The sequence below is a fragment of the Ovis aries genome, chromosome 7 (assembly GCF_016772045.2).
Source record: "Ovis aries strain OAR_USU_Benz2616 breed Rambouillet chromosome 7, ARS-UI_Ramb_v3.0, whole genome shotgun sequence".
In the NCBI taxonomy this organism is placed as follows: Eukaryota; Metazoa; Chordata; class Mammalia; order Artiodactyla; family Bovidae; genus Ovis; species Ovis aries.
Genome location: NC_056060.1, coordinates 83,266,742 through 83,293,397, shown reverse-complemented (window position 1 = coordinate 83,293,397; position 26,656 = coordinate 83,266,742). Strand labels below are relative to the sequence as shown.

The 26,656-nt window shown below is 47.8% G+C and overlaps 1 protein-coding gene and 1 long non-coding RNA gene across 4 annotated transcripts in view; one reads left to right on the top strand and one right to left on the bottom strand.

Annotated features, from left to right (window-relative positions):
• The first annotated feature begins 7,975 nt into the window (after positions 1 to 7,975).
• MIDEAS (mitotic deacetylase associated SANT domain protein) overlaps positions 7,976 to 26,656 on the top strand; it is a 68,452-nt gene continuing 49,771 nt past the window's right edge. For all 3 annotated transcript variants that reach the window (XM_027972005.2, XM_027972001.2, XM_027972003.2), the window contains exon 1: positions 7,976 to 8,082. The gene's annotated coding sequence lies outside the window, so the exon portion shown is untranslated. The remainder of the gene's footprint in view (positions 8,083 to 26,656) is intronic.
• Positions 18,723 to 26,153, bottom strand: LOC132660081 (uncharacterized). The gene is made up of 2 exons (XR_009601295.1): positions 26,022 to 26,153; positions 18,723 to 24,058 (listed from the first exon to the last, which is right to left on the bottom strand). It is a non-coding gene; the product is annotated as an uncharacterized LOC132660081 (long non-coding RNA).

Sequence of the window (26,656 nt, the reverse complement as noted above, 5' to 3'; positions counted from 1 at the left end):
CCATCTTCAAAGCTGGCAACCTTGTATCTCTCTGACCATTCTTCCAAAATCTCCCTCTGGCTGATTCCTCTTCTGCCTCCTTCTTCTCTGTTTAAGGATCCTTGTGATTACATTGGCCCATCCCAACAATCCAGGATAATCTCCTTATTTTAAGATGAGCTAATTAGCAACCTTGGGTTCAATCCCTGGGTTGGGAAGATCTCCTGGAGGAGGGCATGGCAACCCACTCCAGTATTCTTGTCTGAAGAATCCCCATGGACAGAGGAGCCTGGCAGGCTACAGTCCATGAGGTCACAAAGAGTTCACATGACTGAGCGACCCAACACAGCATAGCACAATTAGCAACCTTCCCTTGTTGGGGGTATTAACATGCATAGGTTCTAGGAATTTGGACATGGACATTTTGAGGAGGACTGTTATTCTGTTAACCAACCACAATCCTCTCTTAAATTACATTTGGACAATTAAAGGTAAGTGGAATGTGAAGTCAAGTGGGCCTTAGAAAGCATCACTACGAACAAAGCTAGTGGAGGTGATGGAATTCCAGTTGAGCTATTTTAAATCCTGAAAGATGTTGCTGTGAGAGTGCTGCACTCAGTATGCCAGCAAATTTGGAAAACTCAGCAGTGGCCACAGGACTGGAAAAGGTCAGTTTTCATTTCAATCCCAAAGAATGCTCAAACTACCGCACAATTGCACTCATCTCACATGCTAGTAAAGTAATGCTCAAAATTCTCCAAGCCAGGCTTCAGCAATAGAACAACTTCCAGATGTTCAAGCTGGTTTTAGAAAAGGCAGAGGAACTAGAGATCAAATTGCCAACATCTGCTGGATCACGGAAAAAGCAAGAGAGTTCCAGAAAAACATCTATTTCTGCTTTATTGACTATGCCAAAGCCTTGACTGTGTGGACCACAATAAACTGTGGAAAATCCTGAAAGAGATGGGAATACCAGACCACCTAACCTGCCTCTTGAGAAACCTATATGCAGGTCAGGAAGCAACAGTTAGAACTGGACATGGAACAAAAGACTGGTTTCAAATAGGAAAAGGAGTAAGTCAAGGATGTATATTGTCACCCTGCTTATTTAACTTATATGCAGAGTATGTCATGAGAAATGCTGGGCTGGAAGACGCACAAGCTGGAATCAAGATTGCCGGGAGAAATATCAATCACCTCAGATATGCATATGACACCACCCTTATGGCAGAAAGTGAAGAGGAACTAAAAGCCTCTTGATGAAAGCGAAAGAGGAGAGTGAAAAAGTTGGCTTAAAGCTCAACATTCAGAAAACAAAAATCATGGCATCTGGTCCCATCACTTCATGGCAAATAGATGGGGAAACAGTGTCACACTTTATTTTTTGGGTCTCCAAAATCACTGTAGATGTTGACTGCAGCCATGAAATTAAAAGACGCTTACTCCTTGGAAGAAAAGTAATGACCAACCTAGATAGCATATTCAAAAGCAGAGACATTACTTTGCCAACTAAGGTCCGTCTAGTCAAGGCTATGGTTTTTCCAGTGGTCATGTATGGATGTGAGAGTTGGACTCTGAAGAAAGCTGAGCGCCGAAGAATTGATGCATTTGAACTGTGGTGTTGGAGAAGACTCTTGAGAGTCCCTTGGACTGCAAAGAGATCCAACCAGTCCATTCTGAAGGAGATCAACCCTGGGTGTTCATTGGAAGGACTGATGCTAAAGCTGAAACTCCAATACTTTGGCTACCTCATGTGAAGAGTTGACTCATTGGAAAAGACCCTGATGCTGGGAGGGATTGGGGGCAGGAGGAGAAGGGCATGACAGAGGATGAGATGGCTGGATGGCATCACTGACTCGATGGACATGATTTTGAGTGAACTCCGGGAGTTGGTGATGGACAGGGAGGCCTGTCGTGCTGCGATTCATGGGGTCGCAAAGAGTTGGACATGACTGAAAGACTGAATTGAACTGAACTGAATGTCTTACTTAAAAAACTGCTACGTCTATCTTTTCAGCCAGACTATGCAGAGGGGCCAAACCTTTTAACTAACACCATATCTTAAATGTATAGTCTACAGCTGATCCAACTTTGCTCATCAGCTGATGACTGGGGTGATTTTTTTTTACTAAAAATCCAATTTGAAGGCCTTGGAGTCCTATGACATCCCTATAGAATTCCTTTTGCTTGGTGAACAATTTCCTCATATAACTGACACTTAAGGAACACATATATAAGACCTTACAAATTAATTATTGGGACTTCCCTGGTGATCCAGTGGCTAAGACTCCACACTTTCAATGCAAGGAACCCAGGTTCGATCCCTGGTCAGGGAACTAGATCCCACACTCTAAAAGATCCCACGTGCCACAAACTGAAGACTGACGATCACAAGCATTGCAACTGAGATCCGGTGCAGTAAAAAAAAAAAAAAATCAAACTAATTTAAATGTTATAACAACCTTATCAAGTATGTGCAATGATCCTCATTTTATAGACAAGGAATCTGAGGTGCAAAAAGGCTAAGTAACTTGTCCAAGGTCACATGGGCAGTATGTGGCAGAAATGGGACATGAAACCAGGCAGTGTGTGGGCAGCCCCAGGTCCTTGTTCCTAACCATCATATCAAGATGCCCTGTCCTCTCAGTTTCTGCTAGCTGGGCAGGCCCCTGATGGTACCAGTTTCAGCACATGAACTTGTGGATTCTTTAGTAAAGCCACCCCCTACCTCCCAGCACTGGCATCTCCTGCTTTGCAACTTGGTGCTCATTTTCCCCTGTGTTTTCACTAGTGCAGACCTATGTCTGCCCTGAGCTTGTTGCAGGGTCAGCTTGCTCCACCAGGGCAGTTCCACGGAAGGCTGCTGGCTCTCAACAGGCTGGCTATGCCACGTGGAAACCACAGGAACTCAGGAGCACTAAGCCTCAGGCCTGGCTCTGACTACCCAGCTTGACCGCCAGGTTCACTTTGAGATGGCTGCCCTCTACAGGGTACAAAACCACTGTGGAGGCAGCTTCATCTCAGAGTGACAGTGGGGGTGCTGGGTGAGAACCACTCCCTCCCACCTTGTGCTTGCCTATGTACATGTGTGCTAAGTTGCTTCAGTCATGTCTGACTCTTTGCAACCCTATGAACTGTTGCCTGCCAGGCTCCTCTGTCTATGGGATTCTCCAGGCAAGGTTACTGGAGTGGGTTGCCATGCCCTTCTCCAGGGGATTTTCCCAACCCAGAGATTGAACCTGCGTCTCTTATGTCTCCTGTACTGCATTCTTTGCCACTAGTGCTGCCTAGGAAGCCCCTGCTTGAAGTACACTCATTAGGTAATGCACCTTCCCCACTCCCATCTGAGACCTGGAGAGAAGGAAAAGCATAATACTTTTTTTTAAGAAAAAATTCACCTGGCTGCACCAGTTCCTAGTTGCAGCATGCAGGATCTTTATTTGTGGCATAAAACACTAGCTGCAGCTGGCGGGATCTAGTTCCCAGACCCGGGATTGATTCGGCCCCCTGCATTGGGAGCATGGAGTCTTAGCCACTGGACTAGCAGGGAAGTCTCCACGATGCATTTCTGACCCTCTTCTCACTTTCCTCTTTCCCCTCCCATTGTCTGGCAGGCCAGAAAGGCAGTGGCTGCTCTTTCATTGCCTTAGAGGTGGCCTAACTGGCTTGGGTGGAAGGGGCCTCTGCTCTGTTCAGAGAGGACTCAAGGAGCTGGTTCTTTAGGCTTGGTCTTGATTTACTAAAGGAGAATTCAGAAGGATCTAAAGACTGTCTTAAGTCATGACTTGTCTCTTCAACTATCCAATGGGACAACACCCTGAGGCCTGGCCCATCATAGGCTGTCAGTAGTCCTGGTAGTTCTTCATTACTCTTTAAACCGAGAACTTTCACACTTCTTTGACTGTATGCAGGAAATATGTTTTACACTATGATTCCATAAAAATTTATGTATTATTATACACAAGTGAAATAAAAGTTTTACAAAATAATACTTATTATTACTTAATGCAATGCATCTGATAATTTGAAAACAATTTTTTAAAGAGAAGAACACTGGCAGTGGCCCATAACCCACTTCTCCAGACAGACTTGCTTCCTTCTCTGGAAGTTCATGGTACCGGAGGTAGAACTCGATTATTCTACCACTCTCTTCGCATTCTAGTTTATGCAAGGTTCTACTTTTTGCAAGTTTCTCTGCTAGGCAGAGACTTTGTCCTTTTCATCTTTGTTTCTCTTGCACACCCACCGGTAGACATTCAGTAAATGTTAATTGAAGGGGTGAATGAACATTTCCTGCTTGCGGGTGCCCCAGAAGAGGACAGCGGTTCCTCTCAGCGAGGCACCCATCACCAGTGTCCCAGGGCTTAGACCTTGTCACTGACCAGCCAGGGCTCAGGACAGGATTTCTACTGAAGTGAGGACAGATGCCTCTTGCAGAAAGGACCTCAGAATGTAGAGGATGAAGACTAGAGACTATTTCCCTCCCTTTAATTTTTTCCCCTGAGCTAATCTCTTTGCATACCCCTGCTAGAATGTCTTTATGTCCTCCACAATAATTTAATAATATAAAACTGACTGTGCAGATGCAAAATTCAGGGCATTTAGCATTTTTGCAAAGCCAGACTCTAAGAAATGTTTCCATTGCTGAACACATTGGATGTGGTTTAGGTGGCAAAGCAAATGACCTAACAAGGAATGTATGTGCTGAGCCTAGTTCCTGTTAAATTAATAGATTCACGTTCTGGCACATCCACAACCTCGTAAGTCATAGCAACCGGATGACGGCATGGCAACACAGCAGCTGTGGCCACTGCACATGAGAAGAATCAGAGCTTAGTGTCTCTGGAGGGGAAACAGAAACAGCTTCTACAATTGCCAGCTTTTGTGGGACTGGCTGAGGGGAGGGGAACATGGTGGGCGGGGAGCAGCCCTAAGTAGATGCCACGGAAAGGGGCAAAGGAGTAGAACATTTTTCCTGCTTCCTAAAATTTTGTTTGGTGTTTTCAAATAATTAGCTCCAGTCAGAGAGGAAGTGATGCTGAGAGAAAGATAACCATCACATGGACAGAAAGTTCTTTGTAGTCCTGGAAGCAGTGTGGAGACGATTCTTATCAGAGATAGTTCGCAGCTTGCTCTTCGACAGCAGGACCCCATGTCTTTCTTTTGGACCCACCGCTGAAATCCCCTATCCTTTCTGTGTTCCCACATTTGGACCTGTCTCTTCTGGATGCCAGGGTTGAAGGCCTGTCTTTTGAGCTCCCTTCCAGGACCAGGGTCTGACTCCAGAGCCACTGGGTGTGCCAAGGTCTTGGGGATCAGAGCAGATGTCCTGAGGAGGAGGAAGAGGACACCTGGACAGACGTCAATTCTTGTGACACAAAGACATCTGCATTCAATAGCAGGTTGATGACAATACCCGGGCTGCCAGGGACTGAGCAGCGACACATGCTCTCTGACCTGTTTTAAAGTTAAGGATGACCCCTGTTCTGTAAAAAAGGGTCACGACTGGGTCTTCTGTTCTTAGGATTTGCTTGTTATACTTAGGACTGGTCTAGGACCCTGCCTCTTTCTCTATGCCCTGCTTTCCAGGTGAGGGACCAGGAAATTTGCGTGAGCTTCTAATTGGACCCCTAATGATTTACTTCTCTTTTCCCTGCACGTTAGTCATCTGTGCCTGTGTAACAAATTACTCCAAAATACAGCAGCTTGAAGACAACAAATATTTACTATCTTACAATTTCTGTGGGTCAGGAATCCAGGCAGCTTAGCTGGATGTCTCTGCCACAAGGGCTTTCATGAGGCAGCTGCTGGCTGGGGTTGAAGGCCTTACCTGAAGGCTTGATTGGGAGGGGGCCAAAGGGAGGTATCTCTTGTCAAGCTAACTCCTGTGGTTGTTGGGCGGCCTTGAGCCTCATCTACAGGGTTGCCTTATGACATGGCAACTAGCTTCCCTTACAGTGAGTGATCCAAGAAAGAGCAAGAAAAGAAACAGAGCACCCAAGATGGAAGCCACATTAGGTTTTTTTTATAACCTAGTCTCAGTGGTGACATCACATGACTTCTGCCACACGTGATTTGTTAGAACTGAGTCAATTAGTCTAGCCCACATTCAAGAAGAAGAGATTGTATAGGGCATGAATACCCAGAGGGAGGGGACCCCTGTTAGCAGGGGGCTGTTTTCGAAGGTGCCTGCAACAGCTTCTGCACTTGGTGATACTCCAGCAAATATGTCACCCTATACAGAGAAAAAGCGATGCATGTCCGTGCATGCATAAGTATCCTTCAGACATTTACACTGTCTGCTAATTATTCCTGGGCATGCAGTAATACTGAATATTCATGAAACTGTGACTGAGAATTCAGAATCACAATACTGAACAAAGAAATATTCTGCTCTTGTTCTATAGAAGATGGAGTACCACAAGATTTTCAAAAGCATATTCTCTCTATGCCTAGATTATCATTGCCTGCCTTAAGCAGAGCATATTGAGAAATTAACTTCTATTTCACAATTGAAATAGACAATCCCTCCACCACCACCACCCCCAAATTGCGTGTCATGAAAGTTTCAGAGAATTTATAATGATTGAGAGTCTAATAATGAACTTATTTCTCAAAGCAAGATTGGTTTTCTCACCTGATACATGTGGCTATTTAAAATATGCCATTAATAATGTCTCAGCAGAAATGAGAGCAGTGCATACAGGGCTACCATGTAGGGGCTTACATGTTGCTAGGAGACCTTGTCTTCATACTCCTAACCTTCCGGTGAGCCTGCTTCGTGGTTTCCCGCTGGATGTTAATGCAGACCTGAGGATCATTTCTCAGGTGTCAGTTTCTATCAGTTTTACATCCACCTTTCTGGACAAAACCTTCTCTCAACTCTGCGGTTTCCTGTGCCTTAGTAAAAAGATGAAGCCTTGGAACAGGCAGTTCTGTGATCTGGCCAATGTGCTAGTAGCAGCAGTATTTGGGGAAAAAAGGGGAAATTGTTGAGTCCTAACTGATGCTTTTGAACCACCTTTGAAAAGGTCCCTGTTTTCACAAGTTACAATGAAGCTAATGTTTCTGTTATGAAAGCCCTCCACTGCTGTTTCAAATGTCTGCTTTTTTTTTTGCTTTTTTTTTTAACCACAGCAAAGGCTAACCGGTTTTCTCTCCAGCTTTACTGGATCAGGAATTCTTCCTTAAAGACTGCCGTTTAAACTACTTTGCTGCTACTTATCGGAAACTAAAAAGATGGCTTTTTTGTTGTTGTAGTTTTTAATAATGTGAGCTAATGTACTTTGGGCGATGATAGATTTCAGAGTTACTACTGCCTGAAGCTCCTTTTGTCAGGACGCCACCCTACTCTCCAAGTCACTTTTGGTCCATGACGAAACACAGACTGCGACAGGCCCCGAAGAGGTCTGTGAGTTGAGTGTAAAGGAGGAGGTGGAAATCGCGAGGGCGGATTAGAACAGAAACTATTTTGCAGCCCCAATTTGGGCGCTGAGATTGCCCCCTGAAGTCATAAACGCTCTACGTCCTGCGCCCTTATTATCTCTGGAAATGACGAAGGGCAAGGGTGCCGATCTTTTAAGGGGATGTGGGGAGAGGAGACCCGAGTTTTAAGGCCCAGCTTAGGTATTATTTGGTGCAAACAAAACAAAAGCAAAGCAAAAACGAACACAGAGCTCCGTGTTTTCTAACATGATTTTCTAGCCTCAACACCAAACAGAAAAACTTTCTCTTCCTCCTTTCCCATCCTTTGTATTCCTTGGAACTCCAGTTCTGGGCCCTTGAACCCCAACACCATCTTCCCGCATCCAGCACATCTTCAGCGCGGAAACGACCAGGCTGGAGCGAGCCTCCCCCGGAGGGACGAAGGCGGACCGCAGCCCTCTTTCCTCCGCGGCCGAGGGCGCGCAGAGCCGGGGGCGCGGGCGGCTGCAGGGCCCGGCGCGCCACCGCGCGAGCTGCTGGGTCACCGCCCGGGCCGCGCCACCCGCTCCGCGAGGAAGTGACGACTGCGCCGTCCCGAGAGCAACAAAGTTTGAGTCTGCGGGCCCTGCTCGCCTGCGCCCCGCGCCCCTCCTAGCCGCCCCGGGATCCAGCGCGCAGGTGAGTCGCGGGGCTCGGCGCCCCCGCTTCGCAGCCGCGGCGCCGCCGCGGGGGCCCCCGAAACGCTCGGGGTTCGGGCTCTGCGGCGCGGGCGGGGAGGGCCGGCGGCGCTGGGGTGGCGTGCGGGGGCCGCTGCAGGGAGCGAGCTCTGCGACCGGGATCCGGGCCCTGGCTGCGACCCTGTTTGGCCGCGGGATTTCAGAGCAGCCCGGGGCTGCAGTCGGGCCTTTCCAGGCACCATTGGCGGGCGCAGGGGTGCAGGGAAGGGGCTTCCCGTGGCCGGCGTCCCGGGCTAGTACTCTGCCCCGGGTGGGGGTGGGGGCGGCCATCCCGACAGGCTGGGCGCAGCCGTCCCCCAGCCCCCGCCCGGCTTCCCAGGGATGCGCGCTCGCTGAGGTTGCAGGAAGGAAGTTAAAGGAACTTTCCCCCCCTTTTCTTTGCTTGGCCCGACAGTGAGGAAGAGCACAGCCACTTGGAAGTTTGGGAAACACCCCTACGCATTTCCAAAAGGCAAAACCCAGAACGGCCCCAAAGTCCCCTTTGAACGAATTCCTCTGACTCCCCCACCCCCTTCTCCTAATCCACGTCCCGAGCCCGACAGTAATCACTAAGGCCTAACACTTTGCAATTTAGCCATAAAAACTGTCAGCACACCCACATACATATGTGAGTGTTTTCTATATAAAACTCCCACCCCGCTTCCAGTGGGCTCTGAGGCATCTCGCTCTTTTTCTGTTCTTCCCAAACTGCTAGGGTTTGCAGGAATGTGCTTGGGAACTTCGATGGTGGTTCGCGCCGCCTTCGGTAGCCTCGTGGCGTAGGTTTTTTTTTTTTTTTTTTTTTAAGAACAGCTGAGAAATTTATGACATCTCTGCAAAGTAACTTGGGACTGGCGGGCCGGGCGGGTGGCGCCCGGGCTCCGGGGCTTGGAGTCTGCAACTGGAGCGGCAGCGGCCGCGTCGGGGACGCGTTGGTGTGTGCAGGAATGTTCGTCGGTGCGGTGGAGACTCCGACATGGGATGTCTAGAAGTTGAATGGATCAGTTCCTAGCAGCAGCTTCCTGCCGGCCTGTAATTACAGCGTGATTGCACAGTCAGGCATTGTTGGCCTGGATGTTTATACACAGGCTATTGTGCAAGACCTCGGTGGCAGCGGACAAAACGCGTATTTGCATTGCAAATACCCAGGACTGATCTGGGTCTGAGCTGCAGTCGCATAGTTCTTTTCGGCCTTTCACCTTAGCGAGGTGATTTATTTCCTCGCCTCTCCCTTCACCTCGGATAATTTGCCAAATGGCCAGAGAAGTAGAGTGGACCCTGGAGGGCAGGATCCTTCCACTCCCAACCTCCTGAAAACTGTCCCAGGAATTGTACCCTTATTTGTGCCTGTAGAAAATGTGGGATGACGTCAGCAGGAAAAGGAGATGGGAGATGGCTATCGACCTCTCTAAACGGGAAAGCAGTTTGAATTAGCAAAATTGCATGGTGACTGGCTTGGGGCCTGGCTGCAAAGAGGACACGTCAGACATGTGTGACTGTGCTGGTGAGCTAGACTTTGAGCCGTCAAGTGTCAGATGTAGAAACTTAGTAGGTGGGTCGCTAATTCCTTTATTGTGTTCTGGGCAAAGGGAAAAGTGCTGGGTCTTTGAGACTGTTGTTTGTGGCCAGTGTCTGGGGTGGGGGTGGAGGAGTGACTCATATTCTTTTTCTCCAGAGGAACCCCTCCCTCCTTCCTGAGCAAGCTGGGCTACACAGACCAGGGTTGAGGGGGTCCTCACATGTTCTGAGCTGCCATGTGGCAGGAAGGGAGCTAAGCCTTCAAGTGTGGAAAGAAGGCAAACAGATTTTCCTTGAGGGCCTTCAGAGGTGGCTAACTGTAGCAGAGGGATTTAAAACACAGTCGCAAACATGGACAGGCTGCATGCTGGGCCTTTCTTCCAACATGCCAAATCTCAGCTCACTCTTTCTGTGCCCTAGGCAGAAGGTTCTGCCAGGGCAGCACTCGGCCCTGCTGAAGGAACTGTGTGACTCGGTGACGGGTACCCATGGCCCAGCACCCTGGAGCTTCCCCATGCCTGGCCTTCTCCCCAACCAAGGAACGGAGTTTCACCCGGAGGGAAAACGCTGTTTTGCAACCTCATGCCAGCTGCATGTCACGGGCACAGTGACCATTTGTCCAACTAAAACATTAGGGCATAATCCCTGGCAGACACCTACGTGCTTCCAGAGACTCAAGGAAGAGCACGTGAAATCGGGACATTTCTGGAAAGTCTGGGACATCCAGACACAGTTGCCACAGGGGAAGGAAGGGTAGGGCAAAATCACTGTAAAGGTGGGAGTTCCCATGAGTTGCACAACTCCTTGTGTTGTGTACGTTTGGGTTTTTACTGAACTTGACTGTCAAGGTCCTGGTTAGCTGCATCACCTGATCAGGGCTACTTTAGTAAGAGCCCACTGGTACACAGCACTAGTCTAGAGGGGAAGAGGAGGGGAGCATTCCCTTCTGACTCCGGAGGAAAGACAGCTTTGAGTTTGCAATTTTTTGTCTTCATATAGACTGTGCAGAGACTAAAAGTGCCCAAAGGCCCCCTGGGATTGTGGGAGGAGAGCGGAGGAGATGAACCTCTAGCAGAGGCCAAAGAAAGAAGGACTCAGGGCTTCCCTGGTGGCTCAGTGGATGAGAATCTGCCTGCCAAGGCGGGGGACTTGGGTTTGATCCCTGGTCCAGGAGGATCCCACATGCCAAGGAGCAACCGAGCCCGAGTGCCACAACTGCTGAGCCAGTGCTCTAGAGCCCATGCTCCGCAACACGGGAAACCTCCACATCTGGAGGCCTGAGCACCGCAGCTAGAGAGCAGCCCTGCTCTCCACAACTAGATGAAAACCTGTGCAGCAGCGGAGACCCAACGCAGCCAAAAATTATAAATAAATAAAATTATTTTTTAAAAAAGGAATCAGACACTCCCCACCCCTGGAACTGCAGAGCCGCCTGGAGCAGTCACCCGCCCTTGTCATCAGTTCAGCCTGGCTGATTTTTGTGTCTAACTCAGGCCCTTCCGTGGCTCACTCAGCTTTGCCTCTGTATTCACAGAATTTGCAGTTGTACACAGCCCAGGTTAAGACTGGAAACTTAATCCTGACTTCCTCTCCCACTTTATATAAATGCTGATTTATGGCCTAAAGTGACTCCCCAGTTCGTGGCCCCAGAACAGCCCTGCCTCCTGCCTCACTATGCACGTGTAGGAATAATACCGACACTTGACAGATTTTTAAAAAATCACTTTATTGTTTTAAGCGGAGAAGCTGTTTGGGTAATTAGGAAGCTCCCAGTAGCTTTGACAAAAACTCTGAGGCTCCACTCGAGAGAGGCAGATGGAGAAGTCACCCTGGCAAGACGGTGGTCTTAGTGTGGAGGCCTTTTATGCTCTTGGGCCCAGTATTTATATTTCTGTTCATCTGCCTCCTCCCAGCCGCCTCCCTGCACCACAAGCCTGTGTTTTGACATCACAACTAACCTCCAAAAAAGGAGGCAGAACCACTCTAGCCAAAAGAGGGCATTCCAGACTCTGAAGAAAGTGCTGCAGTTTTCCAGATGACTGGTAGTTCTGTCCTGCAAATTTGTTTCCTTCTTTAAAATGTGCCCCCCTTCTTTTCTCATTCTCACTGAAGCATCTCTTTGTGAGACCCTTAAACCTTTTCCTTTTCTTCTTCTTCTACATGACACAGGGCACTGCTTTACGACTTTCTGTCTCAAGTGCCACTTGAAATACACACAGGTCTTTGAATGAGCCTGGGATAAAGGGCTCCTGTGTAATCTCACTTAAAAACGCCTGTTTGCAAGGGTCACCCTCCTGCTCAGCAACCTTCAATGGCTCCCCACTGTCTGCACGGTAAGGATCAAACTTCTAAGCTGGCAGTCGGGGCCTCCCACACAGGGGTCTGGCCTCCACCACTCTCCTGCCCTAACCCTCTGTTCTGACCCTGTGACCCGCTCTGTGTGTCTGTCCAAACTGCTGGTGGCAAGCGTTCCTACCTTTCATGCTTTCCCAGAAGTCTGGAATGCCTTCTCTTTCCTCTTTCCCACTTGGCTTAGTCTTGCTGTCCTTTTTAGCCTTGTTCTTGTTTCTCTCTTTAAGGATTTCCTCTGTTCCACCCTGTGGGCCTCTCCCTGAGATTCCAGTAACATCCACTGGGGCCCCCTGATGGAGGAACCTTGAAACTTGGTCTAAAGGACTTTCAGCTTTGGATCATAGCTCCAATAACATCTTTCATCTGGCTTCATAAATGTGCTTTTGGGTGGATCAGTATTATCACTTTTAACTATACTGGAAGTCCCTGTTTTATTTATCTTTGTCCTCCCTGGTGTTCCCAGGGGATGTCTGATGAGGAGGATGATGGTAGTGATGGTGAGGTTGCAGCAGTGCAGTGGTCTTCAGATATTGTTGGCTGTGCATAGGCACACACACCCGAGCCAAGCACCAGGATCCATGGTTCCCAGTCTATTCTGAACATCTAGCCATCCTCCTCCTTCTGCCTGTTAGCCTCTCTGGTATCTCCTGGCTTTGCAGCTCATTGTCCGGCTTGTTTTCCAGTGCCTCTTCCCCCTGGGTGCTAGACAGAGTCTGTCCAGCTTCAGCTCTGGCTCCTCCTTGTCTTGATTTGAACCTAGCTGACCTGCCCCAGGATGTCCTAAGCCTGAGCACTGGCTAAGGCAGGGGAGACCATCCATTTCCTGGGTTGGCCTGGTCCTCCAAGGGAACCAGCTGATACAAAGAACTGGGGAACTCTCAGACAAGAATTATGAGGAAGGCAAAGAGATGCTTCCTGGTTGACTGCAGCTTTGATTTGCCCAAACAGGTATTGACCTATAAAACTAGACTATTCTATAAAGCTGAGTCTTGGGGAGATCCTGGCCGAACCTTAACTTCAGGCTTAACTGGGAGGATTCTGTTGACTCCACTCAGTTCTCGTGCTATTAATCTCAACCTTGCCATATAAGCTAGAATCTTTCTTTTTTAATTGAGATATAATTCACATACCATAAAATGCACCCCATATGCTAGATTCTTTAAAATTTTTATTTAAAAATAAAATCTGGTTGGGACTTCTCTGGAAGTCTAGTGGTTAAGACTCTGTGCTTCCAGTGCAGGGCTGTGGTTTTGATTCCTGGTTGAATAACTAACATCCCACATGCCAAGTGGTGAGACCAAAAAGAAAATGAATAAATTTTAAAAATCTGATAGGTTCTTTTTTTTCCCCCTCAGTTTTAGTCTCAAAAAGATAATATACAACCCAAGTTGCCCATCAACAAATGAATGGATTAAGATATATAATGTGAAGTTGCTCAGTTATGTCTGACTCTTTGCCACCCCATGGACTGTAGCCTACCAGGCTCCTCTGTCCATGAAATTTTCCAGGCAAGAATACTGGAGTGGGTTGCCATTTCCTTCTCCAGGGGATCTTCCTGATCCAGGGATCGAACCCAGGTCTCCTGCTTTGCAGGCAGACACTTTACCATCTGAGCCACCAGGGAAGCCCATATATATATATATAGGGAAGATATATACAGAATGGAATATTATTCAGACATTAAAAGACTGAAATTCTGCCATTTGCAGCATCATGGATGGACCTAGAGAATATTCTGCTTTGTGAACTAACTCAGAGAAAGATAAAACTGTATGATACCACTTATATGTGTAATCTGAAAAATAATACAGATGAATGTATATGCAAAATAGAAACAGACTCATAGAAAACAAACCGGTGCTTACCAAAGGGGAAAGGAAAGTGAAAGAGACAAATTTGGGGTATAGGATTAAGACATACAAACCTCTATGTATAAAATAGATAAGCAGCAGGGATATATTATATAGCACAGGAAATTATAGCTGTGATCTTGTAATAATTTTTAATGGAATATAATCTATAAAAATACTGAATCACTATGTTATACACCTGAAATAATATTGTATATCAACTATACTTGGATTTTTAAAAAACAGGTAATACATACATATAGTTCAAAATTCAATAGGAGTAAGTTATACAGTATAAGTATTAGTTTCTCAGTCATGTCCAACTCCTTGCAACCCTGTGGACTATAGCCTGCCAGGCTTCTCTGTCCATGGAATTCTCCAGACAGGAATACTGAAGTGGGTTGCCATTTCCTTCTCCAGGGAATCTTCCCGACTCAGGGATCAAACTCTGGTTTCCTGCGTTGCAGGCAGATTGTTTACCATTTTAGCCACCAGAAAAGTCCATACAGTGTAAAGTAAATTTCAAAAATAGTTTCAATATAGACAATAGATTACTGTACAGACTTATATATGTACTAAACAGCTGGTGCTGTTTAGTTGCTAAGTCATGTCTGACTCCTTGCTACCCCATGGATGGTAGCCCACCAGGCTCCTCTGTCCATGGGATTTTATTGGAGTGGGTTGCCATTTCCTTCTCCAAGGGATCTTCCTGACCGAGGGGTCAAACTCAAATCTGCTTGGTGGGCGGATTCTTTGCTGCTGAGCCACCAGGGAAGCTGATATGGATATAAACATATATAAATGGGCAATAGAATTAGAAAAATGATTATGTATTTTAACCTTGAGAGAAGGAAGACCTTTTTTTAATTTTTTTTTTTTAGGAAGACCTTCTTAAGAAAAGGACGAAACAGAACCCATAAGAAAATATTGATAAATTTGATAACATAATATTTTGAAAAAGTAAATTTCCCATCCTCTAATGTTGCTCATTTCTTCAGTCCTTAAGTGTCTCTGTCTTAGGCAACTACAATTTGTCATTTTTCAGCCATGCTTCCAGATGTGGCTTCTGCACATAGAAGAAAATATGAATATATAAACAAATGCTGGTGTACTCTACAGAGTGTTCTGCATTCTGCGGTTTTCCCTTTTAGTGTGTCTTGGAGATTGTTCTATATCAGTGCCCATAGAGCCGCTTCATATTTTCCGTTAGCTAAATTGTATTCCACTGTATGAAAATGCCATCATTTATTTAACTGTTGTTTTTTAAAATATATATATATATATTTATTTATTTGATTGCGTCAGGTCTTAGTTGTAGCATGCAGGACCTTCACAGCATCATATGGCCCACAGGCTCTTTAGTTGTGGCACTCTGGTAGCCCCGTGGCATGTGGGATCCTAGTTCTCCGACTAAGGATCAAACTTAGGTCCCCTACATTGCAAGGCAGATTCTTAACCACTGGACCCCCAGGGAAGTTCTTTAACTAGTCTGTTGTTGAAGAGCACGTGGCTTGTTTCCAGTGTTTTGCCGTTACATGCAATGCTGCAGTCAGTATGTTGAATTCAACTTTTAACTGAAGTTTCTTGATGCACTTATAAGGGTGAAACTGGGATTTTCCTAGAAAACTATTTCTGAAAAATTGTGCATAAACTGCACTTAATAAACCTGCATTGCCTAGAGTCTGCTGTTTCACAAAATAATCAGTTTTTAGAACTGATGAGCCCTTTATAGCTTTAGGACCTTAGGGACTGTTATCATCCTGTTTTATAGTAACAGCATCTCAGAGAATTTAAAGCTGGAAAGGGTACCTGAGGTAACTCATTTTTAGCTAAAAGGTTCAGAGAGGATAAGTGCCTTCTCTAAGGCTACACAGCTGCTCAGTGGAACTCAGTCAGGCGCAACCCCCACGTTCCATTTTCTTTCACCATCCTGCATCGATCGTCTTAGTCATCATAATCATCAGTTCCAGTATTTGTAAACCAAGGATTTTGTTTACAGTACTCTCTTTAGTTTCCTTCAGGCAGTGCACAAAGATTTAAAATGGAGAAACTTGAAAGAAAAACAAAACCAAAAGCCAGGGTGAAAGCGAGGTCTTTAGGAAGATAGTGGGGTGCTAGAAGGCCCAGGAACACAGTTCTAGCACCCTCTGGGAAAGCCAATGAATGCAAGACTGGCTGTTCTCTCTGGGCATTTGTAGAATAGCTGCAGTTTTGTCAACACTGCATGTGGCCCAATCAGAGATCCCGCCTGCCCCTTCTCTCCAGGAGGCTGGCAGTCAGCTTCTGAGATAGGTTTATAGCCAGAGGGACCTGTCAGCTAAGAAAATGCAGTTTGGTGGAGTTGCATTTTCTGAGGATCAGATTCTAAACAGTGTGTCGTGACTTCCCTGGTGGTCCAGTGGCTAAGACTTGGAGCTCCCAGTGCAGGGAGCCTTGATTTGATCCCTGATCAGGGAACTAGATCCCACATGCCACAACTAAGAGTTCACATGCCTCAATGAAGATCAAGATCCTTTGTGCTGCAACTAATAAATAACAGTAAAATAAAGTCAGTGTGAAAAGTGAAAGATAAGAATGCAATCAAGGTTAACCTTGAAAGTACCTTAGTAGGGCAGCAGGCAGCTGGCAGACACACAGGCTCTTGATACTTCATCTTAGCCAGTTCCTCTAGTTCTGGAAGAAGTTGTCGTTTCTAAGGTCAGGCAGCAGATAAAGTGGTTGGCTTGAACTCGGGGGCTCTGTAGTATGAAATATGTGTGTGTTCAAACAGTACAGTCTCACCCAGCATGCTGAATGCTTGTACTGTGACATCCGGCAGACAGCAGGCTCAGGGCTCTTAGCCCAGGCTCACCCTTGAATAGACGGCAGGTTTATAATTTAGGAAGTAACCATAGGAGATTAAGCAAGAAAGGTTCTTTGAACAGGTGAGTAGGGTGTGATGCAGAGATCCATGGAGTGCGTTTTAAACTGCAGGATTGCAGAGGAAGGACTTAAGCTTTGGGTGACCTGTCATTTCTGTGGGGCTGGGAGAGGGCAGTGCCATGCGTGGCAGACAGTTTGATCTAAGGCCATAGTCCTCCCCATCTGCTCTCTTTCTCTCTTCTTCCCCTGTCTCCCCTCCCCAGCCTCCCTACTACTGGCAATTGTAAGAGGCCTGCGAGGAATCTATCCCATGAGCCTGTGTCTGCTTCCTCTGTGGCCTCCCAACAGCATGTGCTGTGGGACAACTTAGGAGTCAAAGCCACTCTTGGATCCCCATTTCCACTTGCACTGGAGGTGAGGGAAGGCTCAGGATTTCCTCCAAGGAGCCTGTGCTGATGTTTCCAGCTAGCATTTCGGATGTGAATTCCCAGTAGCAGTGGAACGCTGCCTGTCATGGTTTATAGAATGATTCCCCTTCCCATTCTTCATTCTTTCACTCACTCACGCCATATGCAAGGTGCTGGGGATGCAAAGATAAAGAAGAGTCAGCCTCCCGCTTCAAGGGGTTCACAGTCTCTGAGGGAAACACACGCACAAAAGCTAAGAGCCATTAGTGCCACGGATGTCAGTGTGAAAGTGTTCAGGGGTCTGCAGGGCTCAGAAGCAGGATGGGGTCACTTCATCCAGGGCAGAGGAGAGTGGGACCATTGGGCAAGGTCTAGCATGGCCCCAGTGCCTTGCCCCATACCTGTACCCAATGAAGGCTATGGAATTAATGAGGACGAGGCTTTCTGGAGGAGCTGGTGTTTGAGCCGAGTCCTGAGAAAGGAGTAGGCGTCCACCAGGTGGCAAAGGGGGTCAGGCCATTCAAGGCCCAGGGAGCAACTCAGGCAGGGCCTGGCGTGGAGGTGTGACACAACACGGTTTGCTCCGGGAGCAGTGGGTGTGGTGGCGCGCTGGTGGGAGGGCGTGCAGAAAAGGGGCGGGTGGGGACCAGGTCGTGGGCCAGCCATTGGTGTCAGCAGAGAGATTTGGACCTTACTCTGAGGGCAGTGGGAGCCCCTGGGGCCCCATGGATGTGTGTGTGTGTGTGAGGGAGAGAGAGGAGCAGATTGTCTTTTTAAAGATCACTCACTGTGATATGGAGGATTGACTGGAGATGGGGAAGTTGGGCAGCAAAGGGACCAGTGAGGAGGTCACTGCGTGAGGTCAGTGTGGTCCCTGGGGCGAGATGAAAAATTGTCGGAGCCAGAGCGGTGCGGGAGGGAAAAGCTGGATTAGGAAGGTGTCATGGGAGCTGGGTTGACAGGCTTTGAGGCCCAACCAAATGAACAGAGCAAGGGAGGTTGGAGTGTTTGCTTAGCTTTCTACTTGAAACGTAAAGGGGAAAGAGCAGGTTTTAGGGGAGAGACACTGAGTCTAATCTCTGGAGACAACTGCAGGACATTTGAGAAAGCAGTTCTAGTGGGCAGTTGGACATGTAGGTCTTGGGGCAAGATATACCACTGGAGGATGGCAGTGGGGAGCATTGCTTCCCCCATGGACTCTAAGCAGGCCATCAATAAATGTATAATTTAAGTAACCAATAAACATATCATTTAAGTAAAAATGATTCCTTACTGTGCAGCTACAGCTTCCAGACAAGTTCTAGACAAATCTGATTACCTCCCGTTAGCCCCCCGTTGGTCAGACATTCTGAAACAGACACTTGGGAATCACCAGGACACAGCTGGAGCTAGGGGAGCTGACGGCATCACCCATGGAGAGCATGGCATCACCCATGGAGGTGAGGGGATCACCATTTAATGGGTGCAGTACAAGGGGAGTCAGCAACGGAGACCAAGAAGAACGGAAGGACATTAGGAGAGCCTGGTGTCACAGATGCCAAAGGAGGAGGAAGCGTTACATTTTATGACAACAGAGACCATGATTTTGTTCACCAAGTACAGCACATGGTACATACTTTCATATGTCTTTTATTGAGTTGAAATTGATCACCTGTTCATCCCTGGGGACATCAAGAAAGAGAGGACTGAAAGGACTGATTGACTTAGGAATTTAAAAGTTCCTGGAGTTTTGCCATGAGTAGGGTCTTCTCATTTGATTTAACCTCTTGGAGAAATAGGTGGTACAGGTACCACCTGCCCCAGGGTTGGAAGGACATGTGCAAGTTCTCGAACTCAGGTTTCTTGACTGCAAGTCCACCCTGCCCTGAACTGATGGAGAAACAGAGAAGAGTCCAAGAGCGTGGTAATGCTCTTAATTTCTGGTATTAATTCCCCAAATTGTGGCATCTACTTAGGACCAGGGTAGGATGGATCGCTATATTCAGCATTTACGTGTTTTTGTTCATACCTGTGATTATAAGGTGGCTATAATCCTGTCCTATGTACGAGTATTTAAATGAAACTTTTCTCAGAGGGAAGAATAGAAGCTTGAGCAAAGGTGTTGTCTCAGGGGGGCCAGAGGAGTCTGTAGAGGTCGAAGGACATGCTGGGGTAGTCTAGGTCTTTGGTCTGCAAAAGCAGAAGCTGACTCTGGCTAAATTAATGAGAAGAGGAATGTATTGGAAGGATATCTGGTGACTCACTGAATGTCCTGGAAATCTGGAGAAGGAGGCTCAGAAATCTATCAGGATCTGTGCGAAGCTGGGTAGGTGGAACTGAAGACAAAGTGATGATGCCTCTGGTCTGGCTGCCAGCTAACCCGAATGCTGCCACCACCTCTGGAATGAGTTTTGAACTCTCCTTAATTCTTTGTGGTGTCACTCAATCCAGAGGCAGAGGTGGAACATCTGGTTGGCTGGCTTAGGTCACATGCTCATGTTCTCATATGTTCTGGAGTTACAGCTTCCCCAGTGGCAAGTGAAACTCTTCCTTCCACAAGGACTCACAGTGCCAGGTTCCTGAAACCTGAGGATGGGTGCACAGGCCCGGTGAACAGGTGTCCATCGTGGAAGCCAGAACCCATCCTAACCCTCAAACTGGGAAGACTGGACAGTGCAGGTCATAGGAGGTGGAGACAGGGCATCCCCCTTAGGCCACTGAAAATATCCACATTTTGATCTTAGTCCTTTGGGACGTCTTTCTGAATCTAGTTTCCAGCTAAACTTTAGGATCCTTTTGTGCTTTTGAGCGTTTCATTAACAGTTGGGTTTTTCCTCTGGAATCTGAATGATTCCAGTGGAAAAGAGAGCTCATCCCAGCATCTGGATCCTCCCTGAACATTTGGAAAACTTCAGTGCTGCTTCGTAAGGACGGAGGCCAAGGCTTGGCTCTCTCTGCCTAACAGGCAGCTACAGCGTGAATTCTGTTTCTCCTCTGGATTAGGCAAGACCCACAGGGCCATGAGGTGTTTGGGAGGTGCTGTCTTGCTTTCCACTGAAGGCTGGCGTTTTGACTTCAGGCTTGGTTTGTGGAGGGCTTCCCTGGTAGCTCAGATGGTAAAGAATCTGATTCTGTGCGATTCTTAGGTCAAGACACAACCCAGAGACTAACACTTTCACTTTTGCTTGGTGTATGGAATGATTGCGGTCCCTGGTGCCCAAGCTGTCCAGAGCAACAGGACTGGACCCTTCTCAAGTTCTGATGATGTCAACCTGGTGGAGGCATTTTAGCCACTATCCTGGCTGAGGAAGAACTAAAGGAGCTTGGGCTTCATCTGCCTGGGACTGTCAGCATTGCCAGTCACATCCCTGCCCAGTTTCTTCATCCAGACGAGGTGTTGATTAGGTGAGCGCCAGCTCCCTTCCTGCCCCCAGGCCCTCTGGTTATAACTCTTTGAAGTAAGGACTGCTGCTGCTGCTGCTAAGTCACTTCAGTCGTGTCCAACTCTGTGCAACCCCATAGATGGCAGCCCACCAGGCTCCACCGTCCCTGGGATTTTCCAGGCAAGAGTACTGGAGTGGGTTGCCACATCTTGCATGAAATCTTGGTCATTCAGTTCCAATAAACTTAGATGAAGCAGTTCATTTGCTTTAAAGAGAAAAATGCAGTTTTGAACTTTTGGACTCATGTCTGTGGTGGCTGCCAGTGTTTCAGGAGATTTTTTCCCTGGTGCCTTGTTGGTGGGGAGCTGCTGCTGCCATGCAGCTGAGTGTGTTAAGGGCCAAGTTCTTGCATCCTGGACTGGAGGTGAGGCCTGAGCCTGAGGCCTGCTCACCAATGTGGGGTCAGGGTGACCCCCAGGAGGGACGAGCAGGAGTGTTCCTGGCCAGTGTTGGCTCTGGCACAATTTGCCCCCTTTTGCCCATTTCTGTCCAGATGAAACGGAATCGCGTTAAAAACAACACTGAAGCAGAAAAAGAAGTCTTGAGGGATCTGAGTTATGTTACTGAAACACAGCTTTGATCGTGAAAGTGAAAGTGTTAGTCGCTCAGTCGTATCCGACTCTTTGCAACCCCACGGACTGTAGCCCGCCTGGCTTGTCTGTCCATGGAATCCTCCAGGCAAGATCATGTCACCCCTCTTAAAAGCTTTTGAGGGCTGCCCAAGTCCTGCAGGAGGAAGCTCCCTATCCTCAGAAAGGCGCCCGAGGCCCTGGGAGCCCCAGCCCACCCCTCCTGCCACACGCACTTCCCTCGAGCCACCCTTTATGTTGTCTCTGCTCCTCAGCACGGCGGTCAAGCCCCTGTGCCTTGTGTGGTGTTGTCCCCCTGCCTGGAACATCCTCCCTGTCCGTTTGCTGGCGGATTCCCACAGAGCCGGCCAGAAGTCACCTGCTTCCTTGCTGCCTTCCTGAGCTGCCACCCTAGCATTTCTGCAGTCGCGCTTCCCCATAGGAGGAGGCTAGCATCAGCCGCAGGTGTGCCTGGCTCCTCCCTGGCCTGACACACAGTAGGTGTCCGTGATGTGACTGGAAGGGTGGCCTGAGGGGATGTGAGGATGCGGGGGGTGAGGGGGGACAGGCCCAGGACCTGGTCTAGGTCAGGGGCACTTGTGAGTGAGCTGACAGTCTCCCTTGGCACCTGTGGAGAGCTGGGGGCTTTGCTGTTGCTCTGAGCCTGAGGGAGACCTGGGTGAGGGGAAGAAGGGGATTTAGGGCCACAGAGAGCCAGCACATGGGTCCCCCTCATCCTGGAGAGGACTCTGAGGAGGTGATGGCAGTGAGGAGCTGGTTTGAAGGTGGCAAAGACTTCCCTCCCCCATCAGCCCAATCCCTGGAGAAGGAGAAACACCAGCTGCCCTCGGAGGATGTGCCCAGCACTGTCTGCCGGCTTTGCACAGAGAAGGAACTGGGGAGAACGAGTCAGCCAGACCGGGAGAGGAGACCTTGAGGTTTTAAAATGAAAGCCCTGTTGAGTCGAGTGGTGGTCAGGACAGGCTGCTCTGCAGCTCTTCCTGTTGGATGGGGTGGACGAGCACTCCCTGACGACGACTGCAGCACGGTGCAGCAGGAGCCCCAAAGCAGGCACTTGGGGTCTCTTTCTGTCTATAAAATGAGATACTTAGACACATGTGGTTCTTTTCCTGCTCAGAAATTCCCCAAGCCTGTGAGCGGAGCCTGGCAGGCAGTGTAATTTATGATGCCTCACAGTGAGACCCGTGTTACCTCTCAGGGGCCCTCCTGGTGTTGGAACAGTTATCAGGGGTCTGCATGCCACTTGAAGAGAGAGCCGTGGAGAAGCATCTTCCCTGCCATGGCTGATGAGGTAGACTTTCTTTCGGAAAAGATTTTCTTTCTCCAAGTCGACTCTCCCTTAGCTGCTGAGTCCATACACACGTAGTCCTACTTGACGGCCAGTGAGTGCGTGGCCTCTGTTGTTTGCAAAATATGTTTGCAGAACCCGAAAGCAATAGTTTCTAAAAGCTCCTTTAGGAACCCACTGAAGTGTGTCTTTGTTCGTGGCACCTGGAAGGTCAGCCCAGAGGAAGCTTGGGTAGTGGGGTGGGGTTGATGTCCTGGGGAGGTGTTCGCCCACTTGTGGATTGCTTTCCAGATCTGCTTTTGTTTCTGCCTCCTTGGGACCGGCTCCCTCTTCCTGTCCATTTCAGTCCTTCACCTTCCCACCCACATCTCTGGCCTCCTTCCTCATCCCTCCCCAGCAAATTCAGTGGCGCTCCCTCTAACATCCATTCAGTCATAGGATTTATGCTCCAGATGCCCAACCCACAGCGGGAGCTGGGAAAAGTGGACTGACTTTAAGGGTAGATGCTGATTGGCAGGATTGGAAGGTGTTGTCAAGAAAACTACTTTGGAAAATAGATAATCAAGATAACTCACACAGAGCAATATATCTTTAAAATGTAGAACTTGAAGCTATAAAGAAGGTTAATTTCCTTTTACGTATTAGTATTACTATTGGGAATTTATTCTAAGGAAATAATTCTAGATAAGAAAAGAACTATATGCACAAAGATATTTGTAACGACATCATTTGAAATAGCTAAAAACTGTAAATAGCCTGAGTGTTCTACATGACTACATAATTTGTGATACTTAGACTCAGTGGACTATTGTGCCAACAATAGTCTAGTATGAAGTAGCATGAATAGTCTGTTAGACTAGTATGAAGATGATAGTAATTCATGGGAAAATGTTGAAGAATTGTGGAAAAAGTGGCTTCTGCTTTAACAGGCAAAACTGCAGATATACTTATTTAATGAGCGCATAAAAACTGATTACCTTGGCTGTGGTATAAATTGTGGTATCAGTTAGGATAAGGTAAATACAAGATTTAGGTGATGTCATGAATGGAGTATTTGTGTGTTTAAAATGTATAAATATATACATTTATATAATACTTTAATATATATTTATATCAGTATCTCATTTAGAATTCTTGCCTGGGAAATCCCGTGGACAGAGGAGCCTGGTGGGCTACAGTTCACGGGGTTGCAAAAGTGTCAGACACGACTTAGAGACTAAATAACAACAATACTTATATCAATATAACATGTTATATAGTACTATACTTTATTATACTTTTATAACATTATATCCACATACGTTAATATATATTGTATTTATACAACATTTATATTTGTTGTTGTTGTTCAGTCCCTAAGTCATGTCTGACTCTTTATGATCCCATGGACTGCAGCATAGCAGGCTTCCTTGTCCTTCACTATCTCCTGGGAGTTTGCTTAAACTCATGTCCACTGAGTTGATGATGGCATCCAACCGTCTCATCCTCTATCACCTCCTTTCTCTCCTGTCCTCAGTCATTCCCAGCATCAGGGTCTCTTCTAATGGTCGATTCTTCACATTAGGTGGCCAAAGTATTAGAGCTTCATCTCCAGACCTTCCAATGGATATTCAGCACTCCCTTGGTGGCTCAGATGGTAAAGAATCCACCTGCAATGAGAGAGGCCTGGTTTCGATCCCTGGGTTAGGAAGATGCCCTGGAGGAGAGCATGGCAACTCACTCCAGTATTCTTGCCTGGAGAATCCCCATGGACAGAGGAGCCTGGTGGGCTACAGTCCATGGGGTCACAAAGAGTCAGACACAACTGAGCGACTAAGCACAGCACACAGCATGGATGTTCTTTAAGACTGACTGGTTTGAGCTCCTTGCTGTCCTACTTTAATATATATATATACTTATATAACATATAAATGTATAAGCTTATATATATTTTACTTGTATTACATAATTATATACTTTTCTTTAAAGAAAGACCTTAACGTATCAATGTCTTTGGATCTGGGTGGGAAGGAGGCCCCAGGGGAGGAACTCCAAACCTCCCATCTGCTACCACCTGAAAGAAAGAACTGGTATGTCTTATCAGCACGCTGCACTGCAGAGGCTGGAGAATTCAGATTGGCTAACTGAGTCTTTTAGTAACAGGAGGCCTGACTTCATAGGCGACTAACTGCATAACTTGGGGCTCCCAGCATGGACTCTGCCTGGTGCAGGCTATCCCCAGTGGCCTCAGAGTCCCAGATGATTGTTTGCACCTGGGTTTCCAGGGCTCCAGCCCAGTGAGCACGTGTGGCCCTGAAGCTGAGACTCTGGCTCTGAGCTGCCCACTCACCTCTGCCTGGTCCCGCAGGCCTAGCCGCAGCGGGAGGCAGATTCTCTCTTCTGCAGTTCACACAGGCAGCAGAGAGGGTGTAATTTGCAAACTGACCTCCTGTGGCTCTGCCTGACCCAGGTGGAACCCCAGTGACTTTGTGTCTTGGATGTTTGCAGGGTTGCACATATTCATTATAGTATTGAAACTTAGAAAAACTTAGAGTTGCCCTTTAACCAACCTCGGGGGGGCTTCCCTTGTGGCTCAGCTGGTAAAGAATCCTCCTGCAATGTGGGAAACTTGGGTTCGATCGCTGGGTCGGGAAGATCCCCTGGAGAAGGGAAAGGCTACCCACTCCAGTATTCTGGCCTAGAGAATTCCATGGACTGTATAGTCCATGGGGTCGCAAAGAACTGGACACGACTGAGCGACTTTCACTTGACTTTAACCAAGCTCAGGAAGGAAGCCCCCACATTCATCCAGTCTCTCTCTCTGGCTTGGCCAGCAGGGCCCTCTGACCCCTCCCATCTTGCCAAGAGCTCTGCTGGGACTTGCAGCTGCAGGTGTGGCCTGTGGCTGAGCAGCTGACTGTCTTCTGACCGTGTCTGACCACCTTGTGTCTCTGGCATCTCAGGACCTTGAGGTGCCTAGTGAACGGCCTTCTTACCCCTTGGATTTGCCTCCCTGTGTGGAGCCTTCTCCCTGTCTTTTTTTTTTTTAATTGGAGTATAGTTGCTTTACACTGCTGTGTCAGTTTCTGCTGTATAGCAAAATGAATCGGCCATCTGCCCCCTCTTTTTTGGATTCCTTTCCCATTTAGGTTGGGCTTCCCTGGTGGCTCAATGGTAAAGAATCCGCCTGCAGTGCAGGAGATGCAGGAGACGTGGGTTTGATCCCTGAGTCAGGAAAATCCCCTGGAGGAGGGCATGGCAACCCACTCCAGTATTCTTGCTGAGAAAATCCCATGGACAGAGAAGCCTGGTGGTCTCCCTTCCGTGGGGTCGCAAAGAGTCAGACACAACTGAAGTGACTGAGAACATGTGCCCGCCCATTTCGGTCACCATAAGCACTGAGTTCCCTGTGCTATACAGTAGGCTCTCATTAGCTATCTGTTTTATACACATAAATCTCCAATGTATCCCCAACCACCACCCCACCCCAGCTTTCTGTCTAAGTATCCATGCATTTGTTCTCTACGTCTGTGTTTCTATTTCTGCTTTGCAAATAAGATCATCTTTGCCATTTTTCTAGATTCCTTGTCTACGTGTTAAGACACAATGTTTGCTTTTCTCTTTCTGACTTACCTCACTCTGTATGACAGACTCTAGGTAGCCTTCTCGGTGGGGAACTTTCTTGTCACGTGGAGTGTCTGGAGGGCCCACGATCATTCTTGCCCTGTGACTAGCACAGTCCAAGGCAGGAAATGGAGACTCCTTGTGTTGTTTGGAGTCCCGGGGTGGGTGGAGCCAGGAGAGCCCTGGGCAGACCTCAAGTGGGCAGGTTGGAGCCTGCTAACGCAGAAGCCACTGCAACAGAATGTGTGGAAAGATGGGTTTATCACAAGCCTACATGCACTCAAGCCAAATTCCTGAACTCTCAAAGATTTGGAGTTTGTTGTTCCATGATCAGACTGAAATAGGGCCTTGTGGCTGGAGGTTTGCCAGGGTCAGAGGGAAGCTGGAGAGCGTGTGGGCCCAGGGCTTGCCTGGATACTCACAAGGGTACTCAGGCCAGTTTCATGTCCTTCATGTCACACAGGCTTGTGCGTGGGTGCCACTCAGGTTGTGCGTAAGTGTGGAAGCAGAGATGAGGAATATCCACGTGCTTCCCTTGAATATCGTGTTCATTCTTCGATGCTGTGGTCCCATTCCCACCCCCTACAGTGATCTCAAGCCAATTCCAAAGGGACCATTGCTGGTTGGTGTACTGACTGATACAG